General features: G+C 40.7%; 1 long non-coding RNA gene across 1 annotated transcript in view; it reads right to left on the bottom strand.

Annotated features, from left to right (window-relative positions):
- Nucleotides 1-5,622, bottom strand: part of LOC143023352 (uncharacterized) — a 282,074-nt gene extending 276,452 nt beyond the window's left edge. Inside the window, exon 1 of the long non-coding RNA XR_012966178.1 lies at nt 5,411-5,622. This is a non-coding gene — a long non-coding RNA (uncharacterized LOC143023352). The remainder of the gene's footprint in view (nt 1-5,410) is intronic.
- Between the last annotated feature and the right edge of the window lie 378 nt (nt 5,623-6,000).

The raw sequence follows: 6,000 nt of genomic DNA on the forward strand, positions 1-6,000 counted from the left end.
TAAATTGCGCGCGGCTGGAAAATTATTTGTCGGGATTTATTTCTAAGTGGTATACGAACATTTGAACACAGTTTTGAAAAATGCCATATCTTGACCAAATTCACCCCCCCAGGTGTCGCGTACCCCCTTAAGTTGTTGCAAACATTTGCAAATTTTGGCTTACCTGACCAAATATTGTCAGATAATGCTGCAAATTTTCTTATAAGAGGTCTGTAGTTGGTGCTTATGTTAGGCGGGCTTTCTCCCATTGCAGCACGTGGAAAGCTGTCCATACAGAACTTGAACGCGTTAGACAGGTGTTAACGAATAATGGCTTCTCTTGTAACACCATAGAAGATGTCATTAGAAAGAATATGGAAGAGTTTCACACCCGAGTCAAGACCACTGCTGACAATGCAGAGAAAACCCTAATGATTTACCACATTAGATTTTGGCACTGCTTACAGACAGGAAGCCGATACTCATCGTGGGATTATCTCTAGAGGTGTTTCACCTCAGGAGCCCTACGAAAGAGTCTCACTGAAAGTCTTTAGCCATCCCAACCTGATTGCCTCCCTTGTTATGAAAAGCAGCACCGTCCCCGAGTGTTCAAAGGAACTTAAAACCGGCATAGTATATAAATTTAAATGTTCTGAAGGGGCATGCAAGCCCCTCGATGTTAGCTACGTCGGCCATACCCTCACGACCTTGACGACTGCAGGCTCACCGTAACAACGGAGCCATCCACCAACATTTTGTCGATGCCCACGATAAAAAGCCGCCCCTAGTAGATCTCATAAGGGATACAACAATCATCCACCATGATAACAATTATGGAAGTTTAGTTGGAGCTGAGGCAGTGAGCATCGCTTTACAAAAGCCTATCTTAAATGTTCAGATTTCATCTGATTATGTCCTCCCCTCCAATAGAAAATACAGACCGTCACTACGGGACAAAAACCCACATGGGGATTGTGTCCAGACTTCCGGGACGTAATTCCACATCGGGAAGCTCTCCCAGTTACCCTGTCCGTCTCGGTAGGGTAGACAGATTCCCACCTTACGAGTGACCTCTCCCTTCCGTTTTCACTCGGCTTTATATACCAATGTTTGTATTGATGTATTGTATTACCCTGAAGATGACCATCTGTAATGGGTGAAACAGCTGTCGGTAAAATGAATCAACATTCTGAAGCCTTTTACTATTTCCTTCAGAGTTTGAAATATGAAGAGAAAAGGAAATACAGAGAGTTAGAGAAATGTTCTCTTAAAATAATTGACGCCACTTGTGCTTTAACATTTAATAGGAATTGTGTGTATATATATATATATATATATATATGTATGTTGAGACATTCTGACAGATTGATGTAAGCGGAATAGGAAACACAGGAGTCTTAGTCTTGAGTTTATTCCTGACTAGTTTCGCAGGTATGCATACCTGCGAAACTAGTCAGGAATAAACTCAAGACTAAGACTCCTGTGTTTCCTATTCCGCTTACATCATATATATGTATATATATATATAATGTATATATATATATATATATATATGTATATATGTGTGTATATATATGTATATATATATATACATTTATGCATATATATATATATATATATAAAACAACAACAACTAAGGAGGACAGACTGAAGGAGATAGTGGCCGTGTCCAAAGTTAACTACTTTCTTCAAGATAAAACCTAGTGACACTGACACATCTGAACCTGAAGGTGGACATTCCCACCCTTTAACACAAGTTGATGAAAGTGTTGTAGAACGATGAGGTCAAGAAACCACCCAAGTATGATGAGGATAACAGTTTCAAGCCTGACCATTTGGAAGAAGCCAAAACAGTGGCACACAATAGAGAATACCAAAATATAGAAACAATAGATTTAACACCAGTGTCAAAAGATGTGGAGGACAAAAACAGTTTTTTCCACTTATCTAGGAAAGTGGCCACCAAAATTTGATGAGGTTCTGAAAGAATACTGGAATGCTAAAGGAAACTAGGACTGTCAAAATAAATACTTTGAGTTTATTTCCTCCAAAAGACAATACAAAAGTGAAAATAAAACAAGATTTTATAAGAAAAGTTACTTTAACAGGGTTCACAAACTTACATATACATACATATACCAAAGGCTTTTTCCTCCTTACATGGGGGGTTAGCCAAAAAGAAAAAGTCATAGAAAACACTCCCACCCATTCCATTTCCTATATATTCCACTCCCCTCCACCTCTCTCCCTCCCTCTTATCTTGGCACCTCCTGGATGATGGGTCATCCCTGCATCCTGTCCACTACCCTGGGTCAGAAGCAGTCGCAAGACACAGCACATCCACTTCATAAATTCGGCGACGCCCCCTCTCTGTCACAAACTTATAAATTGTATAAAAGAAAGATGTTGGCTCTGTTACTCACCAAGCCAAGGCCCCCTATTTTGCTTTCCATGCAGTTGAGCCCAGAGTTCCCTTCTAAGCTTGCAGAGGAAGATTTTGATAATTGCAAGAATGCTAACACTGGACTGATTTGACACAAAGAAAGTACTGTGCACAAGAAAGCTATTGCTGCCTTGTTAGCTCAGAAGAAGAAGGGTGAAAGTGTTGATGCTGTACTTGTCAAACAGATGGAAAATGAACATCAGTACTGGTGAAAAGCAGTTGATTGTGTTGTAGAAGTTTTAAAGTTTTCATCAGAACAAGGTCTCCCTTTCTTTGGACTGTTATAACTGCTGGCCAAGTTTGACCCATTTCTATCTGAGCACAAATGCTCATGGGAACAAATAAAAGTCCATCCTTCATATCTGTTCAAAGATGTGTGTGTGGAGTTTATTAGTCTGATCGGGACCAAGATACTTGACCAAATAATCTATGAAATTAAAAAGTGCATGTATTATTCAGTTTCACTGGATTCAACACCAGATTTAGCACACATTGACCAACTTACTTCGATTGTGCAATACATGTTGCCTTCTGGATCAGTAGAAATACCTATAATTTTTTTTTTTCGAGATGGAAGGACCTAGTTCTGCAAATCTTACTGACAGTTTACTAGATTTCTTTACAGAAAGGGAAATCAACATCGAAGATGGTCAGGGCCCTCACATGGGGGGCTGGGGGCCGGCATATGCCTGGGGGCGCCAATTCTTGTCTGGACATGCCGCCCATAAAGCTGACAAAATACAATAAAAAAAGTCTGAGGAGCCCTGAATATTTTACCATAATATACGAATTTTGCATGAGAATCAACATGAAATATTTTTCCTTGTCTTTTCTGCAACAGGGACAAATAACAATTTTAAAATCTGTTTAGTTATTTCACAAGCCAATAGCTATAATAGGCAGTAAGGAATGGGGGAGATGGGAAGGGGGGGGGCATCACTGAGAACTTTGCCCCTGGGGTGGCACTTAGGCATGTAAGGGCTCTGAAGATGGTAGATGCCAGAGTTATGACAATGCAAGTAACATGAGTGGTAAATACAATGGACTACAGGCCATCACTAAGGAAAGGGGTACATTTGTCAATATATTCCATGGTTTGCCCATTCCCTCAACTTGGTAGGAAAATTTGCTGCACAATGTTGTCCAGTAGTAGTAAATTTTTTGGTTTTGATATTTATGAATGTAATTAATATATATATATATATATGTATATTCCCATAATGCATCAGCGTTCATGTTATTTTGTGTGTGTGTGCCTATAGGTACATGCATGTATATGTGTGCATGTGTGATTCACCATGGTCTTGGATCACATGTTGGACTTGTGATTGACAGCTATTTCCCTCCCAGAAGAGAGCTCAGAGCTCATATATGACCAACCTATGAGTAATACTATGACCTTACATGCACACACACCCCAACTCCCCACTCACGAGTTGGAGTAACGACTCGCAGCACAGCAATACTGAAATTATTTCAGCCTGGCGGGATTCGAACCCGGACAACCGTAGTGGCAGCCGGGAATTCTATCCACTGCATGTGTGTGTGTTTGTGTGTGATTCACCATTTACCACGGTCTTGGATCATGTGTTGGACTCGTGATCGACAGTTATTAACCTCCCGGATGAGAGCTCAGAGCTTGTATGACCGATCTATGGGTAATACTGTGACCTTATATGCACACACACACCCAACTCCTTGCCCACAAGAGTTGGAGTAACAACCCGCAGCGAAGCGATACTGAAATAATTTCAGCCCTGGGTGAGATTCGAAACCGGACCTCCGTATTGGTAGGCGAGAACTCTAACCACTGCGCCACGAGGATATGTGTGTGTGTGTATTCACTTGTATTCACTTGGTCTTTTGGATCACGTGTTCGACTCGTGATCGACAGCTATTTCCCTCCTGGAAGAGAGCTCAGAGCTCGTAGGTCCGATCTATGGGTAATGCTATGACCTTTCACACACACACACACCCAACTCCCCGCCCACGAGAGTCAGAGTAACGACCCGAAGCGCAGCTGTACCGAAATTAATTTCGGCCCTGGGCAGGATTCGAACCAAGCACTACGCGCACCACCATGCTAGTAGTTCATCGTTCTACCAACTGCGCCACCGTGTGTGTGTGTGTGTGTGTGTGTGTGTGTGTGTGTGTGTGTGTGTGTGTGTGTGTGTGTGTGTGTGTGTGTGTGTGTGCGCGCGCGCGCGCGTATATGCTTACCTGTGTCCAAAGGTCACTTTAAGGTGTATGCGTGCAGTCGTGTATTTGTCCAAACCCATGCGGGTGTATGTGTACGTCTTCATGCGCGTGCACGAGTGCATGTCTGTGCTCACGTGTGAATGCGTGCAAGCATGTATGTATCCGTATGCATTTACCTGGTTGTATCTTATGGAAAGGGGAGCTATGCCCGTATCGTGTACGAGTTCATGTATGCTGAAGACGGGGAGAAGGGGTAGGAGGAAGGGAGGTGAAGGGAAGGTGAGGATATCCAATAGCTTCATCATTATGATTATAATATAATAATTGTTCTAGTTTTCCCCGAACTATTAACTTGCGTAGTAGTTGCATTGCTTTGAATATTTACACTAGGTTTCTCCAAAATATTTAATTCAATTACGGGAAATCCTTCGCTCATTGAGTACCTAGAACAACCCAATTAATTTGAATTAATTTCTCACTACATTTCTAGGCGTTATTATTCGATATTTGGATTCGCACTGTATTCATGGTACACACGATTTGAGAGTACTTTCTTGTATACATTGATACAACTAAACCAGAAAATATTCATTTATTCATTAAATGAATATCCAAACATTCCCCTTATATTTCACATACGAAAATAACGAATATGAAAAGGCACATCGCTCTCGCCATAGAAGTCGATATGATAATGATGTAAACGGTCACCCAAAATAAAAATTTGATTGCTTGGGGTTTTTGTCATTACTTAACTAACGGCAACATCTACATTCATGATTACTTTACCTGATAATTGTAGTGAGTTGTGGAAAAAACATTCTCTTATTCTTGGCTTCCAGCTTATGGGGGCGCAGTGTATTTACAAAAATAGAAAAGAAAAAAATACGTTCAAACAAACCACTCTTCCGCCGCACTGAGCACTTTCGGCTGTAAAAATGTCGACAATGTTCAGAACAAAAACTATAGTTCATTTGATATTAGTGTACTAGTTTATCACAACCTGCATAAAGCCACTATAGTAAACCAAAATAACCTAAACAATTTACACACAAAATAAAATATTTATAAGCAGTGGCGGATCCAGGATAAGAATTTGGGGGGGGGGGGGGGCTAACCTGAATTCCTTCCTCTGAGTAGTCTGATGTATCAGAAGTCTGGAGTATACTTAATAAGGTTTTTCAGATTTTTCTGTATTTTAGACATATATGATAGAATAAATATTCGTTTTATATTGTTACACGCTTGTGCTTGTCAGTGATAAGGCACTGGCACGCGTATACTCTCGCATAGACAGAAATTATTGTAGGATCCGTGTGTAGTGTTAGTGCACATGGACTCATGGAAGTAATAAAAAATAGAAGTAGCTTCAAAAACAG

The sequence above is a fragment of the Oratosquilla oratoria genome, unplaced genomic scaffold (genome assembly GCF_046742065.1).
Source record: "Oratosquilla oratoria isolate Oo_2021 unplaced genomic scaffold, ASM4674206v1 SCAFFOLD47, whole genome shotgun sequence".
In the NCBI taxonomy this organism is placed as follows: domain Eukaryota; kingdom Metazoa; phylum Arthropoda; class Malacostraca; order Stomatopoda; family Squillidae; genus Oratosquilla; species Oratosquilla oratoria.